This window comes from Neophocaena asiaeorientalis, unplaced genomic scaffold (assembly GCF_003031525.2).
Source record: "Neophocaena asiaeorientalis asiaeorientalis breed wild unplaced genomic scaffold, Neophocaena_asiaeorientalis_V1.1 scaffold123, whole genome shotgun sequence".
Lineage (NCBI taxonomy): Eukaryota > Metazoa > Chordata > Mammalia > Artiodactyla > Phocoenidae > Neophocaena > Neophocaena asiaeorientalis.
This window is the reverse complement of record NW_020173666.1, coordinates 14,160,160-14,180,697: the sequence shown is the minus strand read 5'-3', so window position 1 is coordinate 14,180,697 and position 20,538 is coordinate 14,160,160. Positions and strand designations below refer to the sequence as shown.

At 45.9% G+C, this 20,538-nt stretch overlaps 1 protein-coding gene across 5 annotated transcripts in view; it reads left to right on the top strand.

Moving 5' to 3' along the window:
- Nucleotides 1-20,538, top strand: part of AGPAT4 (1-acylglycerol-3-phosphate O-acyltransferase 4) — a 118,635-nt gene that overhangs the window by 8,745 nt on the left and 89,352 nt on the right. For 3 of the 5 annotated variants that reach the window (XM_024747946.1, XM_024747947.1, XM_024747950.1), the window contains exon 1: nucleotides 230-342. The exons of the other annotated variants lie outside the window; for them this stretch is intronic. The gene's annotated coding sequence lies outside the window, so the exon portion shown is untranslated. Of the gene's footprint in view, nucleotides 1-229; nucleotides 343-20,538 lie in introns of those variants that run through there. 5 annotated transcript variants of the gene reach the window in all.

The window sequence follows — 20,538 nt, the reverse complement described above, 5'->3', positions numbered from 1 at the left end:
GAACACAGAACTCTGTTTAGGGAGATCCTGCCCTTGGGCCTGGCCGACAGGGTGGCCTAAACTCTGGGTGGGGTGGATTAACATACCTATAGAAAAATTGCGAGCTGCTTGGCATAACTGACCTCACCTTTGCTGGGATTTGCTGATTCACCCCATTTCCTGGGTCTACACCGGGAACCACGTTTTACATGCCGAAGTCTCACTAGTAATCACTTGTCTCTGAGCACAGACCTCCAGCTGTGGTGGGTGTTTTCAGCCTCTCCCTCCTGGTCTCTGGTCTCCAGCGCTTCCCACTGGGTTGGAGGCCACCTTCCCTGTTCGTCCTGGACCGCCCTGCTTCAGGTAAGGCCCGCTCCCCAGCCCCATGCCTGGGGCTCACGAGGGGTCTAGTCTCTGCGCTGTCCCTTCCTTTTGTCTGCCCTTCTCCCTCCTCCCTTCCAGGACCTGAAAGATGGGAGTGAGTGGAATGAGTCTGTTATTCCCACACCCCACACAATTCCTGAATCTTACAGCGTTTCTGAATCCTTGTGTCCAGCCTATTATTGGCTGGGCACTGAGGGTACACGGATGAGCCAGACAGGGTCACAGCCTGGAGGACAGGACAGAAACCTAAGTGGGTCATTTTAACACACTGGCGGGAGAGTGCAGAGCGCTGTGGGAGCATAGAAAGGGGAGCCTCTGATCCCCCATCCAGTCTGGGGCTTCAGAAATGCTTCCTAGAAGCCGGGTGCTAACGCTGGGGTGCTCTGTTTACAGAGGGCCAGAATGTGAATCAGGAAGTGATCAGAGATGAGAGTGTTCCAGGTGGTGAAGGGGCCTGGACAGCAGGGACAGCGAGGTGGGGGACACCCCGTCCCCCGGACCCTGTGAACTGATCTGGCTGTCACCGTAGGCAGGGAGAGCCCCGTCAGGCTGGTGCCTCGGTGCAGGAGACCAAGGTGGAGGCCAGGCCTGGAAGGATGATGCAGAAAGAGCCGGGCTGAGAACGCCGGGAGATGGAGCCCCAGGATTTTGTGATGGGTTGTACAGAGGGCCTCTTTGATGCTCTGGGATAGTAAATACAGAAAGAAACCTTTCCTGTAATACTCTTCCCAAAGGGTCACCTCTAGTATGCTTTGTAAGGTAGTCATTTATGCACTTTAATAATATCAACCCCCTTTCTTCAGCATTTACTACTGTGCTGTGTGCTCTGCCGTCCCATCCCATTTTGTCCTTATCCAGCCTTGTGGGTTGTGAATTCTTTTCTCTAGTCTGACTTGAAACTGAGACACAGAGTGGTTAGCTAGCTTTCCTGAGCCACAGAGCTAGCAATACCTGTTAGTGGAGCAAAGACTGTGACTTTTGACCTATAAAGAATTATAAAGGCATCTTATTTGCTTGTATGATGTATTCTTTCCCACAATTTCCCTGGATCTTCTTTTAGGGGGAAGGGATTTCCATAGCTTCAAAATTCATCTTAACCTCCCAAATCATGCGGAAGTTTAAGAAGTTACTTAAGACCAAGCAATAAACAAAGTTTCATGGTGTCTGTAAAATCCTCATTTGACCTCCATTCCTAGAGGGATAATAGAGTTAACATTTAAGGGGAGCAGAGAGAGAGGACCACAGAGATATTTTAGATGTGCCTGGTTATTTTAATTATTTATGTGGGTTCCAATTTTAGCCAGATTGGCAATTCCTCCTTTCTCCCACTGCTTCTGTCTTCTGAAACGGCTGAACTGTGATTTGTCTTTAAGACAGTCTGGTTTAAAAAGCTTCCCTCTGGCCTGACTCCCCAGAGAAGACATACTGTCTGTGCTTTGCAAGGCTGGGAGCTCGCTGTGTCCTGTGGGTGCTGGGCGGGCCCTGAGCTGCAATTAGCTAATGAGCACATGACATAACCTTGCCTGCTTCTCTGGGCAGGGAGAGGATTCTCCTGGCGGTCAAGGTGTCCTGCCCTTGTCAAAGGCCACAGGAGCGTTTCATTAATGAGAGTCTGGAGACTACCAGGCCCCCTTCTCTAGCTGCTCTCTGCTGGGCCTAGTAGACTGGCAGCCTTTAGGTCCACAGGGAGTAGCGTGGCATAAGGGGGAGCAGGGCTGTGCCACAGAGCCTGGGTTCGGCCCCAGCTGTGGCCACCTGCTTACTCTCTGTGGGACCTTGGGCTCCTTGAAACCGGGGATTGTCTTAGTCTGTTCTGTCCCCTGGCACTGGGAAGTGGCCTGGCACATCCTGGGTCCTTGTTTCCTGATCCCATTAAGGAAGGGTCCAGGGTGGATGCAAATTCTTCAACCACCTCATCCTGGGGCCATCTGGGGCCATGTGCCAGTCGCAGGGTAAACTGGGCCCAGCTCACTCAAGCATCAATTTTGCCAGAAGATCCAAGGGAAAAGAATTTTTAAAAAGAAAACAAACATGGACATGCCATGACATAACGCAAAATTTACATGAACTTTTAAGACAATACAGAAGACTTTTCAGGCTGGGTTGTTTGGATGGCTTTAGGCCATAGCTCCAGACCCTTCACAGTTAGTCTCCTCTGCAAAAGGCAATATTTCTGTGGACATTTTTGAGAAGAAAAGACTGAGCTGGATAATTTGTAGCTGGCTGTGGGAAGGAACAGTCCTTTCCCTTCCCCTCCTTCCTACTCTCTCCAGTGGTGAGTCTTGGGGATGGGATGGGATGGGATGGGATGGGATGGGATGGGATGGGATGGGATGGGATGGGATGGGGCCGGGCCTGAGTAATCCCTGAGAGTTTACCCACCTTGACTGTTTTCTTCTCTGTGTCTATCTGCTCCTGAAGGTCTAACTGATGGAAGGTTGCTTGGATCCCTTTCTGTCTCTGATCACCCACCTTTTGTGCCCTCCCTCCCTTGATAATGGAGTAATAGCTTCTCTAGATGAGCCCAGCCCTTGTTCTTTTCTTTCTGATCTCTCTTCCTCTCCCAATACCTTGACTATCTCTTGGACAAGGAATCAACTCTTATTGCTGGCTGATATCTGTTATCTTATCGTTTTGGGGTGAGTTATCTTCCTGTTCTCATAAAACCTTCCTGCATGGGGTTATCTTTTGAAATCTGAACGAAACAGTCAGGCAGGTGAACTTTGCCAATTCAGATACTAACAAGCTATCATAAAGGTACTCCTCACTCGAAGGGTCTCACATTCTCCAGAGTAACCTCACCCAAACCCTGCGTGAAATGAAAAGCTTGGATAGAGCTCATTGTAAGAGATGGAAAGAGAGCCCAATACCTAACTACCCCAATAAAGCACTTTTTTTTTTTTCCTTTACAGTAAGACGTTGGATGAAAAAAAAATCTGAGCTATGAACTTTGCCCAGGCACAAGCAAGCTGTTTTTTTTTTAATGTATTAGAGGGTAATGAGGAAGAAGGGTGGGCCTCTTTTGTGTGTGTGTGTGTGTGTGTGTGTGTGTGTGTGTGTGTACATGCTCTTTTTAAAATCATGTTATTAAGTGCATATATGAAGTGTCACTTGACCCAACATTTCATAATAATCTTTTTTTAAACTTTTTGGCCACGCCCCTCAGCACGTGGGATCTTAGCTCCCCAACCAGGAATCGAATCCATGCTCCCTGCATTGGAAGTGTGGAGTCTTAACCACTGGACCGCCAGGGAAGTCCCCATAGTAATCATTTGAAAATGGAAATAGTGCTGTCAGATTATCCAGGTGCTATGGGGTCTGTGCATTAGAAGTACTACCATCTATTCCAGGGAAATTCACGTTAGAATATTTGTGTGACCCAGGTGGTGGGATTGGCATTCTGGGGGGAAAGTGGAGAAAAGGTACTCTCTGACCACAGGGAGTTTATCTAATTCAGATTAAACCAAAAGTCTGCTGAAATATATCCCATTTAAGAGATGGTAACATATCCAGCCATGTGGAACGCAGCCCCAGATCTTAAGTATAAAGTGAGAAACATTATCGTCAAAAGCCTGTGTTCTTCATCAGGCTTAATCTGATTTTTCTGGAAACCTACTTAGCACGCAGAACACTGAAATGACTGGCTTAACAAGCTTGGTTCTCCGTTTTCCTGGGTAAATGGTAGAAAAGCAGCAATTGAAGGAACGGGGAACTAAAAAGATGACCACTGGTTGAAACTCACTGCTGAACAGCAGAGCCATGGTCCTGAGCTGTCCATGTTGGCCCCAGCGGACTTCATTTCCTAAGGCAGGAGAGTCCAGGTGACATTGGAAAGCTCGCCACCGAAACAAAAGTTCTGTCAGTTTTACCTTTTGGCGACTTAGTTATACACTTTAGCTTTCCAGATAGTTCCTTCATTCAGAACATGTCTCTGGCTGACCCAGGTGAGGGAGGAGATTGCTGTAGTGGGGGTCACGGTGGCCTGCAGCCTGGTCCTGGCTTGGCCCTCATTTCAGAAGCTGTGCTCTGAGCTGGCCTTCCAAGCACGAAATGGAGTCTTTGACATTAAAACAGAAGGAGGAGGGGGTTTAATCAGAGGCAGGAGGAGTGAGCCGATGTGGAGCTACCGGTGGAGGCCTTGGTGACCTGCACGAACACTTGGTCTTTGATGCAGAGTCAGGGGACCAGCCACGGATCCTGTGAAGGGAGGAAACGGCTGCTGTGGCAAAGGGGGCCGCATCTCACTCCCTGAATTCAGGTCTCACTGGCAGAGTCTCGGCTGTGGGCTCAGCCTTGCCTGTTCGTTAGAATCACCTGCCTTGGACTGGCTAGTCGACTCACTGGTTCCTTGTTTTTGTTTTTAAGTTTTCTAGGTGTTTCCAAGGGGCTGGGAGAACTTGGACCACTGATGGAAGGAGGGTGACTAGCGGGAAAGTGATGGGACAAAAGGAAAGCCAGAGCCGTGACAAAGGCGGTGGTGATGGTGATGGTGACGATGGTGATGGTGATGAGGATGGTGATGGTGATGGTGATGCCACATTTAAGATTGCCACGTACCAGGCAGGGCTCTAGAAACAACTAATCCTCACCACAACCCCATGAAGTAGGAACTATTACTGTCTCCAGTTTACAAGTGAAGAAACTGAGGTTAAGTAATTTGCCCAGGGTCAAGTAGCTGATGAAGGCAAACCAGCTGCTGGTTCCTCAGCCCCTGCTCAGGCGTGAAGGTTGCTACTTTTACACTATGGAGCCCTTCAGATACTCAGCATTCGAGGTCCCCTGTTACAAGAAGGCAGCAGGAAGCTACAGGCCTCCTTCATAACTAAAGACAAAGACATAAAGAGGATAAAACCAGTGGCAGGGAACCCCCTTCTCTGATTTTGTTTTATTTTTCCCGACATTCTTGGATTTTATTTTAATGATGTGGTGGAGTGTTAGGGTAGAAAGAGTCTGGAAGTTTCTATCATCTCTGACCAACATGTATTTCTAGAAAAGAGGTAGAGTTAATTAAATTACTGAGTTTTCCCACATCAAATACGGCTTGGAACATGACACTATTAGCTGGATTTAGGGAAAGTAAAATTTCCCACCTGCCTGTTTGCTTTGTGTATGATGATACCCTGATCTGGGCACAAGACAGCAGCTACGTTCCACTGACGTGGTAGTCATGTTACTAATACACCACAAGCTGGGCATTTCTCCGCAACTGTGTGCTGGACGTGACTGACTGTTCAAGTCGTTCATATTCTGAATATTTATGAACTGCCTGTCATGGCCAGGTCCCTGCTGGACTCTGGATACCAGATGAGAAACACTTTAGTGCCTAAGGAGTTCAGGCTTGTGGGAAGGCAGACATACGCAGGAAGGGAAGCCTCGTTTACGGATGTTACGTGGCCTTGGTACTGTGCTGGGCCTTTCGCACCGTTAACCCAGGCAGTAAGTAATCACTACTGCACGTGGTTAAGTTCTGTAATGGTGAACGTAGCAGTGAGGATAGAAGGGACTGTGACAAGGCTGGGAAGGATGCATCTAACTGCTCCAGAGGAGGCCGCCGGATGGTACAGGCGAGGGCAGCTTTGTTGGTTGGTTGGTTTTGGGCCGCACCGCATGCCACGTGGGATCTTAGCTCCCCGACCAGGGATCGAACCTGCAACCCCTGCACTGGAAGCGCCAAGTCTTAACCACTGGACCGCCAGGGAAGTCCAGCTAGGGCAGGTTTTGAAGGATGAGCACACATTGGGCAAGTCAGCAAGGGGAGGGAGGGGGAGGGAGAGAGGAGGGCATCAGGCAGATGGGACAGAAGACATAGGGGCTCAGAAGCATGAAAGTGAACTCTGTTCAGAAGATCCCAAGAGCTGGGTGTGGTGCCCTCCTGCACGAAGCCTGTCGCGACCTCACCAGGTACCCTCAGCTCGCTTTTTATTCTGAAGGCACGCTGTGCCTTCCAGGAGAGTAGCTCCTAGCCTTCGGCTTTTCTTATTCTCTGTCCCACAGCATAGAAATCTCCCGAGGCCATTCGGTGTCTCCACTCCCCAGGATGGTGCCTCAGGAAATATTTGTGCAAGGAGTGAAAGGCATCCTCTGAGAAGGGGGCTAAGAGAAATAGACACTTAGGTGGGAGTGGCTGCCATCCGCAAGGCTTAGTGCTTTGAGGTCCGTCCCTGTGCTTCTTTTTTCTTTCCTTTCTTTCTATTTATTTATTTATTTGTGGCTGCATTGGGTCTTCGTTGCTGCGTGCAGGCTTTCTCTAGTTGCGACCGGGGGCTGCTCTTCGTTGCGGTGCGCGGGCTTCTCATTGCGGTGGCTTCTCTTGTGGCAAAGCACCAGCTCTAGGCGCATGGGCTTTGGTAGTTGCAGCATGTGGGCTCAGTAGCTGTGGCGCACAGGCTTCAGTAGTTGTGGCTCGCAGGCTCTAGAGTGCAGGCTCAGTAGTTGTGGTGCACGGGCTTAGTTGCTCCGCGGCATGTGGGATATTCCCGGACCAGGGCTCGAACCTGTGTCCCCTGCATTGGCAGGCGGATTCTTAACCCCTGTGCCTCCAGGGAAGTCCCTGTCACCGTGTTACGTGGGTTGGTAGTGTGTTCCATTGTTTTGCTGAGCTGGGATACGTTGTACGGATAAACCACGTCTTATTTACTTGCTTAACTGGTCGTGGACATTTGGATCCTTTTCAGCTTTCATGTGAATTTAAATTTACTACTTTTATTCCTGATCCAAAGCACAGATTAGAAATAAGTCCCCTTTTCCTCGTCACGTTATCCCTATCCCAGCATCCCGTTTGGGGACACTAATTTCCATAGCAAGAGTTTAGAGGAAAACTGGGGCAGCTGCCCCGACCCCTCCCTGGCCACAGGGGCTCAGTGACACTAGCACAGCGAATGTTTTGAATGTGATGCAGGACGTTGATCAAATTCACCACTCTGACTTTGGGAAAAGAGGAAGTCCTCTGGAGCTAAAATTGGAGCCCAGGGACGTAAATTCTTGATTTCTGTCTTGTTGCTTCGTTCACCTTCCACCATCCAGAAAATGTGAAGATTTCGATGTTGACGGACGGATGGATCCATTTCTTTCCCTTCAATTACTTATCTCCCCACTGATTTCATTAACCCACTCTTGGCAACTCTCCAGGTTTCATTCATGAACTCTTCCCGTAATGTCTGCCATGGTGGCCGGGGGGCGGGGGGAGGGGCGGCGTGCTGGCTCCTGGGGGGACCGTGTGAGCCCCCAGACACCACAGCTGCCTCATGGAGCTCTGCTCCGGGGAAGCTTTGTCAGCATCTGCTCCGCTTGGCATTAAAGGGCAGCTGACCTTATAGCTCTAAGTAGCATTTCTTCCGCATATTTGAGCCTTGAAGTTTCATCCGAATTTGATCATGGTGAGTCCGCTATAGCAAACACGGTCTACTTCCAACTTGAGTGGGTTTGACCAGGAGCAGAGTATTCAGTCTCAGGTATTCAGAGCAGCCTTGCACGAAGGGGAAAACACCTTTGATCCACTGAAGATTTCCTCTGGACCTTAAGCCAAAGCCTAGATTGTGGCAGTAGCTCCTGTTGGCATGTGTCTGGGGGTGAGTTCCCTCTGCTCTTTGAGGCTGCCTGGAAAACTCAGAGGTGGTGAAAATCCTTCCAGCCTTTCCCACAGGCTATACTCAGGATCAGAGGTGAGGTCCCCTCCTACCTTATTTGTGGCCCAGCCTCACAGAAGTCATGCCAGTGTCAGAAGACCCGCTCTACACCCCGACAGCGCTCAGGCTGGCACCAACGTTGCATCAGCAGACCTGGGCCCCAACATCTTGCTCTGTTCCCTGGGTCAGGGGAGAGCCCCTTTTTCCTGCAGGCTGGAACTCCCCTCGGCCTCATTCACTCCTTCATTCAGACAGTGCCAGGACACGTGGTTCTATCACATGTGGCCTGAGAGCTGACTATGCTTAGGTTTTGTCTTCTGTAGGGCCAGGAGTTTGTTTTGTGTTTTTAAACAACTATGAGATATAATTCACGTGCCCTAAAGTTCACCCATTTTAAGTGTACAATCAGTGGCTTGTAATATATTGTAATATATACAGAGTTGTGCAACCATCACCACCACTGTCTACTTTTAGAACATTTTCATCACCTCAGAAAGAAACGCCTTACCCATGGGCATTTCCCATCCCCCCTGCCCTCTGGCCCTGGACAGTCACTAGGCTACTTTTTGTCTCTAGATTTGCCTATTTTGGACATTTTGTATAAACAGAATCATACAATGTGTGGTCTTCTTTAACTGGTTTCTTTCACTTAGTGTAATGTTTTTGAAGTTCATCCATGTTGTAGCATGTATCGGTAATTCATTCTTTTTTGTGGCTGGATGATATTCCACTGTGGGGCTATCCGTGGGTCAGTTTTTTGTTTATCCATGTGTCAGTTGATAGACTTTGGGGCTGTTTCCATCTTTTAGCTATTATGAATAATGCTGCTGTAAACCTTCGTGTACAGGGTTTTGTGAGGGCTTATTGTTTTCGTTTCTTTTGGGTAGACACCTACGAGTGTTAATTTCTGGGTCATACATATGGCAAACCTGTTTAATATCTGAGGAACTAGAGCTAGGTGTTTTTCATTCACTTCTTTCTCCAAGTCTTCTCTGAGGCTAAGGAAGCCTAATACTTTGCATAAATGTCTCAGGTTTTCAAGTCCAATACCCTTTGGTATTCAGACCTATATCAAAATGTTGGTATAGAATTAATGCAGGAGAATTTGATCTGTGAGATACCACAGGAAAGGAATGAAGAAGTGACCGTCAGAAGGGTTGTTGGTTCAACTCAAATAGTGGCGATTTTATTGGGTTTTATCAGGGAACCAAGGCGATGTCCCTTTCAACCTAGGGTATTCTTGGACTGGAAGCGCCGTGCAGGTTAGCTGGCTCTGTACCGCCCTCGGAACAGTACAAATGGTTTGCTGCGTGTGTGAGGAAATTTGTGCTTTTCCTTAACAGTTTTCGGGCACCAGCTTTTCTGAGTCCAGGCGTTGTATTTCCAGAGCTCTCCACTCTGCCAGGATTTGCTTTCTTAGAAACCAGGAAGGAAGTCGTGTGAAGAGAATTATCTGAAACCAGAAAGCACTTGCTTTTGGTACTGAATCCATTTTTTTTTGTTCTGTCATTTGAGTCTGTATTTACTCATCTCTAAGAATTAAATTACCGTTAGAATGAAGCTTAGATCAAGGACTAAGGAGTAAATCTCCAGGCAGTAAACCATTGGCTAACGAATACTTCTTTCCTTGGGAAGGAAGAGTTGAAATGGTACCCGAGGTTTTGTAAGACTGTACCTTTTCCCATATTCCTCCATACTTAGTTATTTCTCACTGTGTACAGAGCAGGGACAGAGATGTAAAGAACATAATCGTGAAAAAAGATAACCAGTGGATTATATATTTATAAGTCACTTTAAAATTTTTTGGTGTTTCAAGTCAGTTGTCTTATTTTTCACCCTCAATAGTTTTGTGAGGTAGGCTGATGGAAATAATAAAGAGGAGACTGAGACCCAGAGAAGGTACGGGACCAGTTTAGTGACCAAACTAAACAAGTCATAGAACTTCCCTAAGCCTCCATTTGCTTATCTGTAACATGGGTACACTAATAAATCAGAGAGCGATATCAAGCAATATATGTTAACATACATAAGTAATCTGAAAAATGTAGTGTAAAAATTTGAGCTTTTCTTTTTTAACTTAAATATATTACCAGAGTGGTAAATACTCTTGGTTGAATAATTAGAATATACAGGGAAGCATAAAGAAGAAAAGTATTATTGCCCATTATCTCTCTAACCCAGGGGTCCCCAACCCCCGGGCCACGGACCAGTATTGGTCGTGGCCTGTTAGGAACCTGTTAGGAACCGGGCCACACAGCAGGAGGCAAGTGGCGGGCAAGTGAAGCTTCATCTGTATTTACAGCCGCTCCCCATCGCGCGCATTACCGCCTGAGCTCCATCTCCTGTCACCATTATAGTGAGTTGTATAATTATTTCATCATATATTACAATACAATATTTCTGTTATACAATGTAATAATAGAAATTACAATAAATGTAATGTGCTTGAATCATCCCGAAACTATCCCCCCCCACAATCCATGGAAAAATTGTCTTCCACAAAACCAGTCCCTGGTGCCAGAAGCGTTGGGGATCACTGCTCTAACCCAAACATCTTCCGAGTGTGTTAAATTTTGAAAAGAAGTTTGTTAATATCTAGTGAAGCTGGAGGATGTCACGTCAGAATGACGCAGCGATTCCAGCGCTCATTAGTGCACTATCTATAATAGAGAAAAAAAGTGGAAATACTCTAAATGTCCATCAGTATGGCAATAGATGAATTTTTGGTGTAGCCGTACAAAAGAATACTCTTCCAAAATTAAAGCGACTAAACTAGATGCATAAAATGTCAAAAATTTAGTGTTGAATGTAGAAAGGAAATCCCAGAAGAATTCGAATATTATTTACACACATCTTTACAACATAAAAAGTATATGTTGTTTGTGAATACATATACAGTAAAAGAACAAAAACATTGAAGGAAACACCAATTTCAAGCTCAAATAGCAGAAGTGGCTTCAATATCTATATGTTTTATTTCCTAAAAAAATGAAGTAAACGTGACTAGATATCAATGTGGTAAAATGTTTTGTGTATTTTAAATATTTTTGATATTAGAAAAAAAGTTTGACTTACCGACCAACTACTTCCTAAGCATGGAGATGCACTGGGGTTTCTTTGGTTTTTTTTGGCTTTAAGATTTGGCTCATATGATGCATGTTCTTGTTGACTTTGTATATTGTAAACCTCTTTTTGTCACCAAATATATTTCCTCATTGTTCCTGGCCCTCACAAGACTTTCTGTTACAATTTAATTATTTTCTCAGAGAAATTTTTAGAAGAAGTAAATGCTGGGGCTTCCTGTTAATATCTTATAATTATTTTTTACTTATTCATTTGTAATTATTCATAATTATTTCTAGTTCGTTTATGATATATTTGTTCTCTGACACTGGAGGAGCTCATAACCTAAAAGCAGAGGCAAAATTAAAGTCTGGTTTAGTCAACACACAAAGAATCCATTAGGAGTTAGGAACTCCTCAAAGTTTGGGAATTCACATTGTAGCTTTTATATACTATTACGAAAAATACCAATTAAGCAAATGTCTGGCTTGGAAAGGATTCTCTCGTCCCTGTTTCCAGACCTCAGACATTGGCTACTGCTCACAACTCCCTCCATTTTCCCCGTGCCCCGGGCCTCCCTTCATTTTCCCCGTGCCCCGGGCCTCCCTTCATTTTCCCTGTGTCCTGGGCTTCCCTTCAGTGTGTCTGTGTCTCAGGCCTCCCCTCAGTGTCTCTGTGTTCTAGGCTGTTGGTCCCTTAGCAGAAAGTGGTCCAGGGGCCTCGTGAGGCTTTGGCGTCCTCTCTATTCCTGAGAAATTCTTTTTGTTTGGTTGGTTTTTTTTATTAATAGTAATCTTTTATTTAAGCATTTATTTTTGGCTGTGTTGGGTCTTTGTTTCTGTGCGAGGGCTTTTTCTAGTTGTGGCAAGCGGGGGCCACTCTTCATCACGGTGCGCGGGCCTTTCACTACTGTGGCCTCTCCTGTTGCGGAGCGCAGGCTCCAGACGCGCAGGTTCAGTAGTTGTGGCTCACGGGCCTAGTTGCTCCGCGGCATGTGGGAGGCATGTGGGATCTTCCCAGACCAGGGCTCAAGCCCGTGTCCCCTGCATTAGCAGGCAGATTCTCAACCACTGCGCCACCGGTGAAGCCCCCTGCAGGATTCTTGTTCTGGGTTCTTGAGATGCACCGTTGACGAAGACAGCCTAAAACTCCCTGCCTTGCTGTGGCTTCCATTCCCTAATCACACATCGGTAAGGAATCCCTTTCAAAAACATGAGGTACTTTTCCTGTCTGCTTTTCTTTTTTCTCCTGCAGAAACCCTCCCATAGGTAGATTGGTACAACATCAGAGAATCCTTCTTCTGGTCTTTGAATGGGAAAAATAAGGCCCAGCAAGTGGCTTCTGTGTCCACCTTGGTTTCCCTCATTCCCATCTGAGATTACGTTGGCTCGAATGTAGTTCTGAGGTACAGTTTCCTGATTTCCTGCAGATCTTTAACCAGTGATTGGGGAAGGCTGTAATGCACAGTAATATTTTACTCCCTCTAAGAGAGTAAATGTCAGGTGGGCGGGAACACAAGGGACAAGGGGAAGAAAGAATCCTCAGAGCTTTGTCCCTCCTGTCGGAGGGATCGAGCTGCTCGCTGACTCTGTAGGTACCAGTTTTTCATCTGTTAAATGAGTGGTTAGTGTATTGATCTCTACAGTTCATTTCTTCTCTGTTTATTGGTATTTAATGTATGATTATAGTATGAATTAATGGAGGAGGGAAAGAACTTCCCATAAACGCCTTGGATACAGCTCGTTAAATATTTGGAAATAAACCCATTTAGATTCTCGTGGAGCACCATAGCCAAAAAATAAATGTCAGATCTAAGAGTTAAAAATATATAAAATTAATCATGGAAAAAGGAGATGAAATAAGTGAATGTGGACCAGTTTTCTGCAGGACAAGAATTAAGGGTAGAAGGAAGGACTTTCTAAGCCTAAACTTTCTGAAAGAAATCACAGCTTTTACTCCATAATAATTTAAGGCTTTAATGAGCAAAAAATACTGGAAAAATTGGTCACTCTAAATGGAATAGTTAAGATGTTATTCTATTTAATATATGGAGAGCTCGTGCAAATCAATATACAAGAGATAAGCGGGCAGTAGATACAATAGACAAGTCGTGACAGAAAGCAGTAGTTTAATAAATGTTAAAAAAAATCCACTGCACTTATAACCCCCAAAATGCAGATTAAAACAGAGACATAACTTTTAATGTATGAAGCGTTAATCGGGTTTTTGTCGCTTTTAGATGAGAATTCTTATTGCCGACAAACGTGGTGGAGTGTGTATTTTTGTAAATTGCTGGTAAGAACATAAATAGCTATAAACTTTTTGGAAATCAATTTGGCAAAATTCACTAGATGCCTTAAAATGTTTGTTCCTTGAACCCAGAAATCCTGCATGTGAGAATTTATTCTAAAGATATTACCCAAAATTAAGGGGGAGAAAAGGGCTTTATACCCTGAATTGTTAATTGTTGCATTACTAATTATTTTAAAAAAGTAACTTTATTTATTTATTTTTGGCTGTGTTGGGTCTTTGTTGCTGTGCGTGGGCTTTCTCTAGTTGTGGCGAGCGGGGGCTACTCTTCATTGCTGTGCGCGGGCTTCTCATTGCGGTGGCTTCTCTTGTGGCAGAGCATGGGCTCTAGGCTCATGGGCTCAGTAGTTGTGGCGTGCGGGCTCAGTAGTTGTGGCTCGCGGGCTCTAGGGTACAGGCTCAGTAGTTGTGGTACATGCGCTTAGTTGCTCTGCGACATGTGGGATCTTCCCAGACCAGGGATCAAACCCATGTCCCCAGCATTGGTAAGTGGATTCTTAACTACTGAGCCACCAGTGCGTGGGCTTTCTCTGGTTGTGGCGAGCGGGGGCTACTCTTCATTGCGGTGCTCGGGCTTCTCATTGTGGTGGCTTCTCTTGTTGAAGAGCATGGGTGCTACGCACACGGGCTCCAGTAGTTGTGGCTCACGGGCTTAGTTTCTCTGTAGCATGTGGAATCTTCCTGGACCAGGGCTCAAACCCGTGTCCCCTGCATTGGCAGGTGGATTCTTAACCACTGTGCCACCAGGGAAGTCCCTGCAATGGTTTTATCTAGCAAAGAAAAAAAAAAAAAAAGCCAGTGTCTTCACTGGAGACTAGAAGAAAATAAACCAAAGTGTCAGTGGCCATATAGGTGGTAAACTTTCTACAGTTTAGACTACAAAATTTTTATAATGAATGTGAATTACTGTTATAATGGGGGAAGTTACCTTTAAAAGAATTCATGACTTTGGTTCACTAAGTGACTTACTCTATGAGAGTAATTTCCTTTACTTTTACCAGATTTTATTTTAATAGAAGATTCTTTGTTTAAAGAAAAGTCAACTCTGTTCCCCAACCAACATCTGAACTCCCCTACTGGGGTTTAAGTAGGTAATTTGCTTTCATTTTAGTTATTTTCATGTCAGTTTGATATATTGCCTCATGCAATTTCATGAGGTAGAAGAGGATTCTCTGCTTGGTTACAGGATATAACGGTTTAGAAAGAAATCGTGTGGGTTTATCTGCATGGCTTCTGTAGGGAGAGTAAATTGTTGGGTCATCTGCTCTGTCCTTATTATAATGGGAAAGAAACCTAGGACTTTCTCAGTTCATATTATCCCTTTGTACGTTGTTTTTGACAATTCAGGGTTATTGGTATGGAGACTAAATTAGGTCGTCTAGAAATTTGGATTGAATCAACATGTATTGAGCATCTATTTATTCTGTAAGAAGTGGAAGGGGTTGGGGGTTCATCCTGGGCCTGGAAATAATTACTCAATAAATACTTTGGTTTATTGGGCATGATACTCACCCACATAAAACACAGAGAGGGACTCTGTAAGAATCCCCTGTGCTTACTTCCAGCAGTCTAATGCAATGGTATAAATAGAGCTGCAACAATAAATATGAATCAGTGAATTTTTGACTTAATGGATGAATGGGTAGCTTGGTGGACAGACGACCTAATGAATGAATAAAGTTGTCAGTGGATTAATGAATGTTTGCACGAATCCCAGAATGCCTGTTCCAGATTCTACTTAACAGAAATTGGAAGGAACATCACTGCTTTCACCAAGCATCCTGTATTCCTGAGCTTTGTGACTCAGGAAAGTAGAAAAAGAAAAGGAGAGAGAGAGAAGGTCCTGTTTTGTGTTTTATCACTGCTGTTCTTAATGAAACTTTTCGAGGAATAGCCAGTCCATAATGACCCCAAAAGCATCGTTCATAGCTGAGTACGTCAATATTCTGTGATTGTATTTCAGATCTATCTAGAAACAAGGATACTGTAAGTCAACTTATTTTGGGCGCTCACAGCCAGCAATTCTGTCTTCAATAAATGATTCATGTCAGGAAAGCATTTAAGTGCATTTGTTTTCTAGTAAGTCTCTCTTCGGGTCCATTATGCATGAATCAAGTCGGGGAAATTGCCTGGGTTCATTGGCATCCCTTTATGAAAATCAAAGAAATGAAAGATTTGAAATCTAGTCTTATCGATCTCCCACTGTCCCCTACCCTCCTTACCAGAACATGAGGATGGGCAACAGCAGGGTCTCCAGGGACTCGAGGGTCAAGGGCGCTTAACGAGCAGTGAGGACAATGGAGAGGGACCCACCGGAGAGAAAAGAGCCTGGTTACTGGTGTCTGTGATGCACAAGAAAAAGAAAGATCACTTGTTGGGGCTTCCCTGATGGCGCAGTGGTTAAGAATCCACCTGCCAACACAGGGGACATAGGTTCGATAGGTTCGAGCCCTGGTCCGGGAAGATCCCACATGCCGCGGAGCAACTAAGCCCGTGCGCCACAACTACTGAGCCTGCGCTCTAGAGCCTGCGAGCCACAACTACTGAAGCCCGCACACCTAGAGCCCGTGCTCCGCAACAAGAGACGCCATCACAATGAGAAGCCCGCACACAGCAGTGAAGAGTAGCCCCCACTCTCCACAACTACAGAAAGCCCATGCGCAGCAACAAAGACCCAACGCCGCCAAAAATAATAAATTAAAAAAAAAAAGATCACTTGCTGTCCCCACCCAAATTAGCTACTCTGAGCAGACCCTCAGGGACCCACCCCACCTACAGTGAACTCTTGATCATGACAGAGCCAGCAGGGTGCTTCCTCCAAACCCTACTCCCTGGTAAGTACCCCAGGGTACTAAGGCCATGTTAGTTTCCATGAATCAGAAGCATTCTAGTTGAGGACATCTGGACAAGTGGCCCCATTTTCCATTTTCTGAGCCATAGAATTGAGAGTGGTTACAGGTGCCTAAGCGTCCGCCCAGCAGAGCCTTTGCACATTCTTTTCTTACCTCACTGACCTCTTCCACCACCCTTGTGGGGTCGGTGTATCTGGCAGAGCCTCGCACTGACAGATGAGGAAGCTGAGATTTCTGGAGGCCAAGTAACCAAGGTGATACGGACACACGGATGATCAATAGTCAAACCCAGCCCCCGTCTCAATACTGGTGCCTCCACTTCTACATTTATTTCTTCAACCACTAGTAGAGTCATGATTTCTGGGTTCCCAAGGAGGGCTGTTGTCCAGTTGACACGTCCCGGTGCAAGATCAGTTCCCAGTCATGATGCCTCCTGACTTGTATTTGCACCAGTTAGCTGCTGTGTAGAGCTTCCCACGTCCACGTGGTTTTGTGACATATGCTCTTCAAGCTTTGGTTACTGTCACTTCACGTCTGCTTGGCTTTCTGAGATGGCCTGTCTCTGATGCTTGGAGCCCCCCCAAGAGCTAGCAGTTTGGCCATTTGTCCAAGGCTGGTGACCTCTGCTGGTTACGTGCCCTGCTCACGTGGCCACAGGCAGTGTGTCGTCCTCAGCATAATGGTGAGAGTCATCACTCCTGATGGAGCTGGCGACTCAGACAGCCTAGGTGGGCTAGGCCAGAAGGAGTGGAGAGATTTGGGCGATCTTCTCAACTTTACTGGAAAACGATGCCGGAGGATGTGCTTGGCAGACTCTGTTCGGTGGTATCCCCACGGTGTCCTGGCTTGGCCATTCACAGACCACGTGCTGTTGTTTGTCCATAGGGGAGCCTGCTTAAAGGTTAGAGCTCCTCAATACTGAAAACGTTAGGGTTGTACCCCTTCCCCCAATGGGTACTGAAAATGAAAATATTGAATTATAAAATAAGGAAATTTCAAACAATGTTTTGAATTTTGCCATAAGTCTTAATTTTTTTTTTTTTTTTTTGCGGTACGCGGGCCTCTCACTGTTGTGGCCTCTCCCGTTGCGGAGCAGAGGCTCCGGACGCGCAGGCTCAGCGGCCATGGCTCACGGGCCCAGCCGCTCCGCGGCATGTGGGATCTTCCCGGACCTGGGCACGAACCCGTGTGCCCTGCATCGGCAGGCGGACTCTCAACCACTGCGCCACCAGGGAAGCCCCATAAGTCTTAATTTTAAAGGCTTTTTATTATTATTGGTTTTCGGTTTATTTTGAAATATTAAAGAGCAGCTTTTATGAAAAAAAATTAGGTGCCGTGATTTGCTGGGGACCCAAGCACGTGTCTGTCTGCACTGGTGACTGGCCCCGGCTTCACACTGCTCGGAAGTCTGCCCACTCCAATCTGCCCCCTGGGTGATGCAGACACACCTTTTATCTGCTCATCCTTTACATATAACATTTGGCGAGAAATGTGTCCTCAGCTCCTTATCGTAAGGCTCCGTGAGGTCAGGGAAATACTGGTATATTCACAGGGCACCAAAGTGCTGAGAGTCTGGGTCTTGTCAATGCCAGTTTTTATTTCTCCTCCATGAAGTCAGAACAAGGTTCATATTTATTGTACTATGTTCAGCTCTTTTTTAAAAATTTATTTTGTTGAAATATAGTTGATCTACAATGAAGTGTTAATTTCTTCTGTGCGGCAGCAAAATGATCCAGTTATACATACATTCTTTTTCACATTCTTTTCCATTATGGTTTATCACAGGATATTGAATAGGGTTCCCTGTGCTCTACAGTAGGACCTTGTTGTTTATCCATTCTATATATAATAGTTGGCATCTGCTAATCCCAAACCCCCAGTCCATCCCTCTCCCACCCCTCTCCCCCTTGGCAACCACAAGTCTGTTCTCTATGTCTGTGAGTCTGTTTCTGTTTCATAGATAAGTTCATTTGTGTCATATTTTAGATTCTACATATAAGTGATATCGCATGGTATTTGTCATTCTCTTTCTGACTGACTTCGCTTAGTATGATAATCTCTAGTCGCATCCATCTTGCTGCAAATGGCATTATTTCATTCCTTTTTATGGCTGAATAGTATTCCATTGTGTACATATACCACAACTTCTCTGTTCATTCATCTGTCGATGGACATTTAGGTAGTTTCCATGTCTTGGCTATTGTAAATAGCGCTGCTGTGAACGTAGGGGTGCGTGTATATTTTCAAATTACAGTTTTCTCCGAACATATGCCCAGGAGTGGGATTGCAGGATCTTATGGCAACTCTAGTTTTGGTGTTTTGAGGCACCTTCATACTGTTTTCTTCAACTCGTTTCTTTAATATAATTTCTATGGGAACTAACAGGTATTACCCATCATTATAAAGAGGGCCTCAGAACAGGTGACTGTGAACTGTCTTCCTTTAGGTTGGGAATGGAGACGTGATCCCTTCTTTAAAACTTGTGAGTGGACTTTGGGGCAGCCTTACAAGGCACTTTGGGCTCAGAGGCGTCCTGGATTGTGCGGATGTCCGAAAAAACATGTTCCAATGAGGAAAGTCTTACGAAAACAAACAAAAGAAATGGATCACGAGACCCACAGGCGGAAAGTTTAGTAAAAAATGATGGTAGCTGGTTTTGGGGCGCGGACACGTGGGAGAAGCAGCTGAAGGAGGGGCATGTCACAGGCACTCTGGGAGCCCCGGTGGACCCTGGTACCCAGGAGTGCCCTCCTGAGGCCTGAGCTGGCTGCAGCCTCTCATCAGCACAACACCCCTGGGGACCGGATTATTGCCTCCATTAAACAGATGCAGAAACTGAGGCTCAGAGAAGACAGGTTCCTCGCCCAGGGTCACACAGTAGGTAGATGGGCTTGACACCAGCGGCCACCTGGCGAGGTTCCCCTTAGGTGGCGTGCCTTGGCCACACGGCTTTGTCACGACCCACGTGGGAAGGAGAGAGGTGGGCAGTGTGATGAGACCCGCTGTCCTGACCGTGTTGCCTTGGTGACGGTAGGACTGGAGTAGGAGGTGGATTCTACACTGAATAAAGCTCTCTTTTTTGTTGCGGGTGCCAGCTGGCGATGCATGTACCTCACGCCTGCTCCTGGAGGCCCTGAGCTGGTCGCAGGCCATCTCCCTGCTTGGATGGGAGGGGAGGCGAGAGCGGCCCCTTCCTCCTCCTCAGCCTCCATGTATTTTCAGCCTTCACAGGTGTGTGACTGAGTTGATGGCCATGCCACGTGGCAGCAATAATGGTGTGAAGATTATAACGATCTCCGTGCAACCTCCATCAGTCTTCCATTTTTGAAAAGGTTTCAAGATTAATTGGAGTAGACTCATTTAAAGCAGAAATGTGTCTGCTTCCCCACTTGGAAGATTAATTTTCCTTATTTCATTTCAGTTTTGGGTTTCACGATTTCATGATATTCGAGTTTTATCAGGACTTCATAAAAGTCCTTCATAAAATTTTTTGGAAACTTCCAGAGATCGAACATAATTTAAAAATATATTTTCCACTGAATATCTTATAAAATAGTTCACACACTCTTGGTTGTTGGAAATGCAGCTAGGCACCAGCTCGCTCCGACTGCACCAACTCTGTGAGGTCAGAGCCCTCCGATCCCAGGGACCGTGGGAGAGCTGGATTGGGGTTTGGGGATGGCAGACCTTCTACCTGGAAGGAGGGCATGACTGGGTCTCTGCAGGACTGACTGGTGGGGCAGTGACTCAAAAACTCACGATCACCCCAACAGTCAGACAGGGAACCGGGAGGTGAAATATGGAACCAAGTTCATGAAATAAGGCCACGTTCCTGTGGAGTCTAGCTGCCTTGGGCTTCCTGTCTTAAAGGCAGCCTAACCTGAGCTTAGTTTACTCTCTATTTGACTTTTGCATGTTCCCTGGTCTCACTAAACCTCAGTTTCCTCATCTGTAAAATGGGGATAACAGTACCTTCCATAGTAGGTTTTTGTGACAGTTAATGAGACAATGTGCGTGTAAAACATTCAGCGGACTTATTCTGCTGCACTGGGTACCATTCAGAAGACCTGATGTTTAACTCTAGATATTTTAATCTTGTAGCTGTCAGAGCTACAAAAGGCCTCGGAGAATACCTCATTTAATTTCCTTTATCTTTGTTTTTTCTTATGACAGGAAAAGTTACCTAGGTTATCCCTCTGGGTTTACCTGATCCTGGTTTCCTTGGATTAGATTTAAAACTCTTTAGGAATTTCTTTTTCTCTTATAAGCTGCTCAGAAGCAACTGTTAAACATAAACTTAACCTCAGTTTTCTATAGACTTACAT